A 13,299-nucleotide genomic window follows, 5' to 3' on the forward strand; every position below is an offset into this window, starting at 1 on the left:
TTGACTCAAATATTTGTTGAATTTTATCAGCTAAGAATGATAATTTTTTTTACCTTATAATAGAAAATAGTTAATAAGGAATGGAAATACAAATTAAAAGAGGAGAGATTCTAAGTTTCCATGAATTCAAAGTACTAGACCCAGGGTACTGAAAGAAACTGGTGAGGTTGCTGAGTTGCTATCAGTAATCCTTGAAAATCATGAAAAACAGGAAAAGTGTCAGAGGATTAGATACATGCAGACATTGTTCCAATTGTCCAAAGAAGGTATATTTTTTAAAATATATATTGAGAAATTTGACTTGGTTTCTTACAAAATTTTATAATAAAGTGTAAAGGGATGCTTTGTGGGCAATTGGAAAGGAAAATGATCATTAAGCATCAGTGAGGGTTCATCAAGAACTCATCAGAGAAACTTTATTTTCCTTTTTGTCATAGATATACTACATTGGGATATCAGAAGACTGCCTTAAACAAAGTATGTCTGGATATCAGCAAGACCGTTGATGAAATTTCTCAAGTTATACTTGTAGATAAGCTGGAAAGATGTGTACTAGAAGAAGGTATAGCTAGAATTCAAAAGTAGCTAAATGATAGAACTCAAAGAATTCAATTTGATAGATCAATATCAATCCAAATGAAAGCCTTGTGGTATATCCTTAGACCTATTCTCTGTATTTTTATCAATGTTTTGGAAGAAGGCATAAATAACATGTTCTTCAAATTTTCGATTGTTCAAAGTGAGAAGAAAAAGCTAGCATACTGGGTGATGAAAGATCATAAAAAATGTTTACAGGCTAAAATTATGGAAGTCATATATAATAACTTAAAATTTAGTATAAATATATATATGTCTTTATAAGGGTTCAAAAATCAATTGAAAACAGAATGAAAGAGGGGCAAGTCATGTTTAGAAAGCAGTTAAGAAGAAAACAATATAAATCAGCAATGAGATATGGCATCAGAAAAAAAAAGCCCTCAACTCAAATTAGGCTATATTGATAGAAACATAAAAAGGCAGTATGGTATAATGGGTAGAGAAATGACCTTGGAATGAAGAAGATAGGGACTGAAAGTTCATCTTTGACATATACTGGCTAGATGATTCTGGGCAAGTCATTCAAACTTTCAGTACCCCAGTAACTCTATACAACTACAAATTGTAATACAGTTGCTGACATGCTTTGGTAGAAGTTTTTGCATTCAGAGTTATCCATGTCAATGAAGTCAAAGGTGTGGACAAAAAATAGAAACATATTCCAAAAGATGGACATAACAGTCTCACTGTATTCTTCCATAGGTAGAAAAGATTGAGAGTATTTAATATTCAGATGTGTATACCACATTTTAGGAATGATCTTGACAGAAAAAAAGCATCCAAAAGAAAGTGACCCATGTTGGAGAGAGGGTGAGAAAGCATGGCATATATAAGACTTTCTTAAAGGAACTGGAATTATTTAGTCTGAGGTTTAAATCTTTAAATATTTGAGAGGTTGCACTACAGAAGATAGCTGAACTATGGGTATTGATGGCAGGGGTGGTGGGAGGGAGATCTGAGAGAGTCAAATTTAGGTGGATATAAGGAAAGATTTCCAAATAATCTGAGACCCAAAATAAAATGGACTGATTAAGGAATTAGTTGGGTCTCCATTTCTTGAGATTTTCAGTTGGAAAATGGATAACCTGTTGCTGGAAAAGTCATAGAGAAGATTCCTGTTCAGGTTCAGATGATGGTAATGAGTTCTCTTTTAGCTCTCAACTTCTGAGATGCTCCATGGTCCTATTGGTTTTGGTTTCTTACTTATCTTTTTGGCATTTAATCAAATAATGGTATGGTTACCTTGGTCTATGTCATCTCTCAGAGAATTTGTACCTGCAGAAACTTTTCCTTTTTCTGTCTCCCCTACAGCATAACCTCTTACAAAGCTGGGCACACAGGGGTCTTATTAAATGATGGTTGAATTGAATGGACCTGAACAGCAATAACAGAGCTCTTTCAGAAATGTTTTGTTTGGAGGCTCAGGAATTAAACTGATGCCATTGGCTCAGATGATTTACCCTCCTAGGCAGCTCAGTATGAAGGACTTTTTCTAAGAGCTGAGTGACGGATTGGCCTGTGGCCAGACCAGGAGCAAAGAATGCCTTTATAGTTCAGTCCTCTGTTTTAAACAGCACTCAGTCTCCCCACGGGTCTGGATTGAACTTCAGGCTATACTTTATGATGGAGCAGACTGAAAGCAGGCATGATAATATGTTCCTAGTTACAAGATGAGTTTTCCAGAGCAGAAATTTTTTATCCTTTTTATTTCATTAAGTGTTCTTGCAGTCTAGGGAAGCCAAATCTTAAGAATATTTTTAAATAATTGAAAAAAATGTTAATTTCACTTGGAGATTAGTCAAAATAAAGGTATAACTTTTTCTCAATCCAAGTTCTAGGACCCTCTGAAACCTATCCATAGATCCCTTGAGAAGAACCCTCTAAGATCATTGTCTTTGGTGTCTATCTTTCTGTCCCTTTAATCTTCTTGGTCTTTCTCTTTCTACTTTACGTTCTAGTTAGTGCTGTCTTCCTACCAAACTACAAGCTCTACTAGGACAGGGACTATTCTCCCCACAGTGCATAGTTCAGGAATGTTCAGAATATTTCATTTATGTTGCAATACTTCAAAAGAATTGTGATTTCATTGGTATGGATATTCCCTTTGACAATACTCAATTTTACATATATTAGCAGATAATTTCACAAACTGCTGAGGCCCAATATTTTCTTTCCTGGTGACCCTTCTCCTGTTAGTGAACCAAAATTCTCCTAAATTTAACCAGCCTGCCCTTTGGATGGCAAAAAGGGGATATAGTTTATGATTGGCCCTACATCAAAATCTTTCTAGTTTTGTTGGTCTTCTCAGAGCTTATGTTTTGCTGATGTAATCTTCAAGAGTTCAGGGTCACTTCCATAGCAGTGAAAATTGCATTTAATAAACTTCTACAAAATTTTGTTGAATGAATAACTTTTCCTGTTGAGCAGACTCAGTAGTAAAATCTGAGCTTGTATATAGACTGCCAGCCCATATGCCTTTCAAGAAATCCATTGAATTCTGTAAAATGAATAACACATGGGAATTTACTACTCTTTGTTAAGTATCTAAAGAATTTGATTCAAGGTTTTTAAAGGCTTTTCCCCCTATAAGAAATGGTAAGCAGAATGGTTTCAGAAAAACCTGGGAGGACTTGTGTGAACTTATGCAAAGTGAAGTATGCAGAACCAAAAGACCATTTTATACAGTAGCAGCAATCTTGTGAGGATGATGAACTGTGAAAAACTAAGCCACTCTGATCAAGACAATGATCTAAAATTCCAAGACAATTTCAAAGAACTCAGACTGAAAATACTATTCAGCTCCAGAGAGTGAACTGATGAGATATGAATGTAGATTGAAGAATGCTTTTAAAAAATACTTTAATCTTTAGTATTTTATTTTGTTTGGGTTTTCTTTTGTAACATTGCTAAAATGGAAATATGTTTTTCACATTATATGCAAATGTATAATCAAATGTATGATTAAAATCAAATAGTTGCCACATTAAGGTGTGAGAGGGACAGGAGAGGGAGAGTGAATTTAGAACTCAAAATGTTTAAAAAGGATTGTAAAAAATGTTTATTACATGTAATTGGGAAATATTTAATGAAAAATAAAAAATAATTTTGAAAAATAAAAAAGATTTTTTCCTTGGTTTCTAGGATGTTGGAACTGGCAGTCAAATCAACAGATATTTATTTAACATTTAATATATTTAGCAAGTATACTAAGTTCTAGGGATACAAAGAAAGGTTAAAAAACCCTTAAGGAAACAAAAAAGTAGTTCCTTCTATTAATGAGCTCACAGTAAAAAAGGGGAGATAGCATGCATAATCATTTATTTACAGGTGAAATATACACAGGATAAACTAGAGACAATTAGAAGAGGATTAGAAAAGGATTTTTTGTTTTTTGGGGTTTTTTTAGGTTTTTTCAAGGCAAATGGGGTTAAGTGGCTTGCCCAAAGCCACACAGCTAGGTAATTATTAAATGTCTGAGGTTGGATTTGAACCCAGGTACTCCTGACTCCAGGGCTGGTGCTCTATCCACTGTGCCACCTAGCCTCCCCCAGAAAAGGATTTTTGTAGAAGGTGGAATTTTAGCTGGAATTTTAGCTTGAACTAGCTGAAACTAAGAACTAAGAAACCAAGACAGAGATGAAGAGATAGAGAATTCTAGGCAGACTGTGGAAGTCTTATAACAGGGGGATAAAATGTGTTCAAGGAACTACAAGACAGTCAGTATCATTGGATATGAGGAGGGGAGTAAAGTGTAAGAAGACTGAAAAGGTGGGAAGGGATAATGATAAAGAGGGCTCTAAAAGGCATATAGGAGGACAATGTCTGGTCAGCCCCCATTCTCCTCACCAATCTTTACCAAGGTATGAAAGTCATCTGACTCTCACACCTTCTAAAGAGCAAAAAGTTCTTGAAGTTAAGGTTGCCTCTGACACAGCTAGTCCTAGGGCTAGCTTTTGCTGTCTTTGCATCATCTGTCTGGCTTAGCCCAGGAGGTCAGATCTTAATATCTCCCAAATTGTCTTAGACTGGACAACTGTTTGCCTCAACTTTGTTGTTTCTATTCCTTTTGTAATTCACTCTGAGTGTTATTTTGTTATTCATGGGAAGACTTTGAGAGCACCAGGTAATTTCCTGCCCTTTTTCTGCTATCTTCCCACAATTCTCTTCCATCCAAAGAGATATTTTAAAGATTGTATCAACAAGATTTGCTACCAAATTTGATATGAGGGATAAGTGTAAGGAATGGAGTATGATTCCTATGCTGTAAGCCTGAGTAACTGAGAAGATGGTGATGCTTTTAACAGTAATAGAAAGGTTAAAAAGAGGGGAGAGTTTGGAAAGAAAGATAATTAGCTTAGTTTTGGAAATGTTGAATTTTGAATGTTTACAAGTCATCCAATTCAAGATGTCCAATAGGCTTTTGGATATGAGAGGCTGGAGAAGCTGAGGAATGAGATGAGGGCTGGATAAATAGATCTTACAATCTTTTGTACAGAGATGATTATTGAACACATGGAGAGATCACCAAATAGAATAGTATAGATGGAGAAGAGAAGAAGGTCTAGACAGAGCTTTGGGGAAAAGAGATGATGAGTAAGTACTACCTGGATGAAGATCCAGCAAAGAAGAGTGAGAAGAAGCAGTCAAGATGGGTAGGAGGAGGACCAGAAGAAAACAGTGCCAGAGTCTTTACAAGAAATAAGATAATCAATAATGTCAAAAGCTGTAGAAAAGGTTGTTATATCTGGTGATTAAAAAATCACTGACAATTTTGGAGAAAATAGTTACTCTAATCAAAGAGAATGAAAACAAGACTGTAGAATGAAGAAGAGTGAGAAGGAAAGTGGAGGTAGTGACTTTAAACAGCTTCCTTTTCTCAAAATTAAATTTTCTGCCACAGATTAGCTTCTTCTCCTCCCCTCTTCTCTCACCTCTCCCCATTTCAATGAGAAGCAAGGGGGAAAACATTTTTACAAACATATAAAGTCAAAACAAAATCTCTCAGACTATGCCTAAAAGCAGCTGTGTGACACAGTAGACAGAGTGCTGGATCTGGAGTCAGGAAAATGCATTTCCAAGAGTTCAAATCTAGTCTTAGATGCTTATTAGCTGTGTGATTCTGGACAATTCACTTAGGCCTTTTTATCTCAGCTTCCTCATCTGAAAAATGATCTGCAGAAGGAAATGTCTTTGCCAAGAAAACCTCAAATGGAGTTGGTAAGAATCAGACATGACTGAATAATAAGTCCAAAATAAAGTCTAAATCTGTGCTTTGAGTCCATTTTATCTGTCAGGAGGTGTGCAACATGTTTTATCATGAGTCTTCAGAGTTTCCAAGTTTTTTTTATTTTATATGTGTTTATATATAATTGTACATAGATACATATTATGCATATTTCCATCCACATATATCCACATGCACATGCAGATATACATATATTATACACACATACACAGCCACACATACACTTATTTTTAATTGAAAAAGATTTGACTTCTCACTGTTGACCTCTCCCCCCATTAAGAACAGAAGAAAAACAAAATCCATTATATCACACAGACACACACACACACACACACACATACACACACACACACATACACACACACACACACACACACACACACACACATATATATAGTTGATTAAAATAAATTTCTACATTGTTGTGTCCTAAAATTTTTTTATCTCATTCTGCCAATTTGAATGGTGGGTTGCATATTTCCTGTTATTCTTCTGAGTTCCTGATTATTATGCTGATAAAAAATTAATCACAATATAATCTTTCATCACATATACCATTATTTTCCAATTGCCTTTTCTTGTCAAGTCTTCAGATTTTCATTCTTTGCTTCCTCAAAATTGTTAAATTTTTCTATAATCATAGAATTTGTTTTGTTTTGTAATAATCCTTCCTTTAATGTACCTTCTCTAATTTCCCCTGATCCCTTCCCCCTTTTCCATCTTGTGTCACAGTTGAGTGAAATGTATTTCTATGTCCAGTTTTTTCTTTTTTAAACAATATGAAATTCCAATATCAGTTGTTCTCCTCATCCTTTCCTCATAATTTGCATAGATATCTACTTGTGTATTGTATTGATGTTAGATAATTTGCCCTTGCCTTCCTTTCCCTCCTTGCTGCCCCCCCCCCCCCCATGTATTTGTCTTCTCTTTCCATTTTTTTTCTCAAATTCATAAAGAAGTAACAGAACCACTCCCAGGCCTTGCCTACTTGAACTCTTTATATGAATCCTTATGATGATAGGGATCACAGGGGATACATACATCATCTCTTATTTGAATTTAAAAAGTTCATCCCTGTTAAGCCTTTTATCATCATTAATTTATGTTCAATCTTTTTTTTTTTACATTACTGTGTTGTTGTTGAGTCATTTTAGTCATGTCTGACTCTCTGTGACCTATTTGGGCTTCTCTTGGCTAAGATATTGGAGTGGTTTGCCATTTCTGTATCCAGGTCATTTTACAGATGAGGAAACTAAGGCAAATGGGGTGAAGTGACTTGATCAAAGTGTCAGAAGCCAGATTTGAACTCATGAAGATGTCTTCCTGATTCTAGGCCACTGTACTGCAGAGCTGCCCCAAACACATATTTACTGTGCATACACTTTAAAATTTTTACACAGCTCTGGTCTTTTTATCAAGAATTCTTGAAAGTCCTCTATTTCATTAATGATCTCTATTTTCTTCCCTGTAGCATTACACTCAATCTACACTGGGTAGATTATACTTGGCTATAACTTTCTATATTTTTCCCTCTAAAAAAGAATATTTCAAGTTTTCATTCTACTTTATAGTGTTGACTGCTAAATCATGCAAGATACTGACAGTAGTTCTTTGGAACTTGAATTCTTTCTTTCTGACTTGTTACAGTATTTTTTTTCTTGCGAACTAGAAGGTCTGGATTTTGACAATGATGTTCTAAGAAATTTGGGTGGTGGGCACCAAAGCTACCAATTAGTACCCATTCCCATCACAGTACCTCAGTGTGATCTGGGATTTCTTCTTGCCCTATTGCAAAGCTACTTAGAGTAACTTTCTGACCTGAACAGTCTTCAGAGTCTGAAGATCTCCTTGTCTGTCTCCCTGTGCCAAACAGGATTGGGTAAAGAATTCACTGTAGCTTTTAGTGCTTTCCATATTTGACACATTTTCTAGATTTTTTAGGAAGATTTTCTGGAGAAGAGCTCATTGCATTGCTTTCCCTTCAATCTTGCCTCCATGGACCTTGTAGACAATATTCTCAAGAAGCGTAATTAACAAAGGAAGAAGGATGAATGAATGAATGGATGAAGTGAAATATTTTTGGGAAATGAGGGAGACATAAGCATTTTTGAAGGCAATAAAGAACTAAGTGCTAAATAGCAAAAAATTGAATGTTTGTGAGAAAGTGAGGAAGGGGAAATCTACTGGAGCAAATGGTAATGAGATAACTTGTATGTAGAGACAAGGAGAAGGATCAACTTTTCATTTGAGATGGGTGAAGCAGGCAATATTGGTGGAGGACATCTGAATAATATAAGGTGAAGAGAGGAGACATGGGAATAAAATATGAAGCAGGCTGAGAGGGTAGAAAGAAGGTGAAACATGAGAAGTTTGAGAAAATGAAAAGGTTTGGAAAAATCATCATCATGAGTGGAATAGTGAAATAAATTGAGATGTGTTTTAATAATTATAATAGTAGCTATCATTTATAATATACTTATTATTTCCCAGATACTATGCTAAGTGCTTTATCATTATTATCATTCAATCCTTAAAATAACTCTAGGAGGTAGGTGCTACTATTCCCCTCATTTTCCAGTTCAGGAATCAGAGATAAACAAAAATGAGCTGATGTCTTTCTGATTCCAGAACCCAGATCTGATTCCAGATCTCTAAACTTTGTGCCACCTAGCCACCCAGGTGATTACTTAGTGGGATTGCCTTGCTGTAATGAGTGGCAAAAATTTGTAGTGTCAGCTTGGTTTTAAAAACAATTTTGGCAGTTTTATCCAGCAATAGATAACTAGGAGTGAATGCAATAGATGGTGGGAGAAATCCAGATTTTAGGCTTGGCAGGGAAAGAATGAAGATAGGTTAAGGGAAAAAAGAGACTCGAGACTAAGTCATTGTAGAATTGGACTGATTCACCAAAGACAAAATGGGAAAGGGAGGAGAGTTTAGGTAGAAAAGAGATGATGTTCTACGATAGCACTGAGGGATGAAGGGATTTTATGATTTAAGGAAGTTATTCCTTATCTTTATGGTGAAAGACATTTCACTTTCCACCTCTGAGTCTTTGCACAAGTTGCCCCACCTCACCTCCCTACCCCTACCATGTCAGTATAGTACCTCCTATGTAGATGCCACATAACCTTCAGAGCAGGGGTCTGTCTGAAAGGCTGACCAATATCTCCAGGTTTTAAGAAATACCTTATGGGTTCCCCACTCTTAAAACCAGCTAATGAGTTCCTATTGGTAAGTTTAATATTCTACTCTGGTCAAGACAGGATATGATCACAGACAATCCAAAGTATTCATGATTAAAAATACAATTCACCTCTGGAAAGAGAACTGATAAATTCTGAGTGCAGACTTTTTTCCACTTTTTTTCTTTTTGGTGAGTTTGCTTTTTCTTTTGCAGCATGGTTGATATGGAAATATGTTTCATATGTGTAATTGATACTATATAGCTTACCTTCTGAAAGGATGAGGGAAGGGAAGGAAGGAGAAAGAGAGTTTAAAGCTCAAAATTTTAAAAAATAATTATGTTAAAAATGTTTTTGCAATGTATTTGGGAAAGATTTAAAGAAGTTAATATAATATAATTTTAAAATAACAATGAATAGTAGTTACCTAATATTTCCTCATAAACCTAGAAAACATTGCACATGGGAAGAGAGGGCACCTGAGGAACATAGGATCTTTTTTGGATCTCATTCTCAGATAAGCTTCCAACTTTCAGGGCCAATTGACCTTTAAATCCACAGATGGTCTCTACCAAGAAAGGTTATTCTTTTTTTTTTTAAGGTCTTTTTTTGGCAAGGCAATGGGGTTAAGTGGCTTGCCCAAGACCACACAGCTAGGTAATTATTAAGTGTCTGAGGCCAGATTTGAACTCGGGTACTCCTGACTCCAGGGCTGGTGCTCTACCCACTGTGCCACCTAGCCACCCCCAAGGTTATTCTTTTTATTCTTCCTTTTCAGGATGTAGAGTCTTTCTTGATCTACTCCGTCTACTTCTACACAGAGTAGGTTATCTCAGTTAATTGATGTTAGATGTGCTATCTCTAATTAGTTAAATGACTATGCTGTTAAGTAAATCCATAGCCTATGTGTGGAAAGGGGAAAATAGAAAAATTCTCTACTTCTTTTAAACAGAGTTCTGATATAAGTTCAGGGGTTCTACTCCACAGAGCTAGTCTCTTGTCTTAAATATATTGGTTCCCCAAATAATCTCAAGGCTAGTAGCTTATCTTCAAAAGTCTAGTCATGGACAAGTTTTACTTAGTCAATGGCCAACTCCCTTTCCAATTCAAATAGAGAATTTTTACATACATCATAAAGAGATGAAAGAATATAGGCTTTTTATATTTCATAAGCATATTAAAATTTCATTTTGTTATCTACTTCTTACTTTCTGTGATTACATTAACTATGAGGGAAGGGGGAAATCAAATGTGCCCCCCACATCATACAGGGAATACAACTTTTCTTCCCCTTTAACTTCCTTCATTACTCAGCTCATGTGACATCTTCTGTGAATCTTTTCATGATTGCCACAGTTGTTAGTGCCAACTTATTATGTATATACTTATTTGTGTATTATATTATTATATTGTATTATATTATTTATTTGTATATTATACATCATTTAAATGTGACCTCCTTGAAGTAAGGAGCTGCTTTTGTTTTTCCTAAATATATGCTCATTGAATTGGTTTGGTTTGGATAGAAGCCAAGTCAAATAAGGGGAATACTAAATTAGACTCTTTGTCATTATTTCTTTTAATGTGAAGGGAGGGGAAGGAAGGATCACCCTGGTAAAATTATTTTAATGTATTTTTATTAGTATGAATTTGATAGACATCAATAAATACCAGTTTTCTATATACAAAGAACATAAAAAGGATTCTATGTGACATCATTAATCATTTTTATATATAATGATGTTTCTTAAAGGATGTATTAAACTTAACATAGTAGTTCCAACACTGCCCTGTTTTTCTCTGTTTCCTTTTGAACTTTTTTCAGAATATTTTTTAAAATGTTCCATTCTCTTTTCTTTTTCTTTCCTTGGAATTAGTATACCCATTAAAATCTTTCCCTTGCCCCCAAAAAAGTCCTTCCTTGTAAATCAATAAGAATAGTCAAGCACAATAAATCAACACATTACCTGTGTTGAAAATGGAAGCACCTTTTTGTACCTACAGAAGTAGAAAGAATGTTTTCACCAATTTGCTGGAGTTATGATATTGTTCACTGCATAAATCAGAGTTCCTAAGTCTTTTTTTTTTTGCAAGGCAAATCAGGGCTAAGTAACTTGTCCAAGGCCACACAGGTAATTTTTAAGTGTCTGAGGCTGAATTTGAACTCAGTCCTCCTGACTCCAGGGCCAGTGCTCTATCCACTGCCTCTAAGTCTTTCACTATTATTTTCTTTTGAAATGTTATCATTGTATAAATTTTTTTTCTTGATTCTGCTCAATTTACTACATTAGTTTATACAAATCGCCTTAGGTTTCTATGAATTCTTATCATAATTTCTATGGAGCAATATTGATTGTTTTCCATTATTTCCTACAAGATTGAATCTATACTTTTTTCATATGGGTCTGTCTTTGATGTCTTTAGAGACACACACAAATTCACACTTCAATAATGTTTTGAGTACAGTTTCACATTACTTTTCAGAATGTTTGGACCATTTTGAACCTCCATAGTATATTAATGTGCCACTCATTTCCTCCTATAATTGTTTCTATTTTTGTCATCTGACACTCAGGTATATTGTGGGACATTAGAGTTATTTTTGATTTGTGTATTGGATAGAAAGTTGCCTTAAGTTACCAAGGGTCAGGTTCCTATTAAGATCTAGTTTAAACCACACTCAAACCACACTTAACTTCTCTGTACGTCAAATAATACTTTTAGAATTATAAACTGCAGAAAAGTTTCTGACTTGCATTGGTGGAATGAATCTCCTTCTTAAAGCGTTACCTTCATGAATTAAGTAAGTTTAGGTGGCACAGTGGATAGAACACTGACTCTGGAGTCAAGAAGACCTGGGTTCAAATCTAGCCTCACAGATACTTGACACTATCTAGCTGTCACTTGGAGTCACTTAACTCAGCCTTGAATCCAAGGCCATCTCCAGTTGTCTTGATTTATACCTGGCCACTGGACACACAAGTCTTTGGAGGAGGAAGTGAGACTGGCAACTTTGCCCAGCCCTCCCTCCCTCAAATCCAATTCACATGCAATGTCATAGCATCACCTCCATTATGTCATGATCTTCTTTGAGAATGAAGAACAAACAAGTCCAGAATTTTCTTTTTTTAAATTCCCTTGAGAACTTTGCTTCTAGATAATTTTTTGTTATAATTTTTTCTAGTTCTATAAAGTAACTCTGGTAGTTCGATTATTATAGCACTGAGCTATAAATTTAGGCTGTATTGCTATTTTTATCCTATTAGTATGGTCTAGCTAGGAGCAATTACTTGTTCTTCAATTATTAAGTATTTACACAAGCATTTTATAGACACAAATCCATGTGCATATTGGTAAGTAGGCTTTTATATACTTTATACAATCTATAGTAATTTTTAATAGAATTTTTTTTATTCTGTCAATTTCTCTTTGATCAGTTGATTAAAAAAAATTGTTTCTAGGGAACAACCATGTAATGTAAAACCCCATGTTTGTGTATAAATGGCCCATCACATTTTGGGAACTGACAAAGGATATACCTATATTGCCATGAGGCGACCCAACTTCTAACAGAGAGAAAAATCACAAAAAGGAAAGAAAAGGTTATTGGTCTTTCTTTTGCTCTCCAAACAAACAGATTTTGTTCGTTCATGTCTGAAACAGAAATGAGACAGAGAGAGAGAAAATGATCTGGCCCTCCTGTCTGCTAGGTGGAAAAAGAAGGAAACCCCCGGTGGGAGCTTTCTTAGCTCAACAGGAAGGAAAGAGAAAGGTCAAAAAGGAACAACCTTAGAAAATCCGTGCCTTAAACCTCTGCCTACTACTTTTATAGGAAAGTAGATTTAGTGATGAAAGGTCAAGGCTATCTTGTAAATCCCTTCATTTTACAATTGAGGAACTTGCCCACCCCCTTCAGTCATCAATCAGTCAGTCAACAAACATTTATTCAGTCCTTTATCTGCTAAGCTTTAATAAGAGAGGTCAAGTGACTTGCCTTGCTCTATTCTGATTAGGTCACATGTTGACATCTATGTGTATTCATCTCTGAGGTTTCTTGCTGTGTTGTGAAGAATCACAAGCCCACTCAAGAAACAATCCCTTCTGCCAATTCTGAAGACTGGTGGCTATGTCCTCTTTGAAGGAAGGAAGTCAGTTTTGAAGCAAGGAGATCCTTTCAAGTTAATAAAAAAAAAAAAACGTGACCTCAGTTCATTCACATGACTCTTATTTGAGTCCATTTCCTGCCATTTGTAGTTCTGACTGAAGTCAAGT

The 13,299-nt window shown here is 35.3% G+C and overlaps 1 long non-coding RNA gene across 4 annotated transcripts in view; it reads left to right on the forward strand.

Moving 5' to 3' along the window:
* The window catches only part of LOC141516194 (uncharacterized), a 113,406-nt gene that overhangs the window by 7,513 nt on the left and 92,594 nt on the right, over positions 1-13,299 (forward strand). The gene's annotated exons all lie outside the window — the stretch shown is intronic.

This window comes from Macrotis lagotis, chromosome 1, assembly GCF_037893015.1.
Source record: "Macrotis lagotis isolate mMagLag1 chromosome 1, bilby.v1.9.chrom.fasta, whole genome shotgun sequence".
Taxonomy (NCBI): Eukaryota; Metazoa; Chordata; class Mammalia; order Peramelemorphia; family Peramelidae; genus Macrotis; species Macrotis lagotis.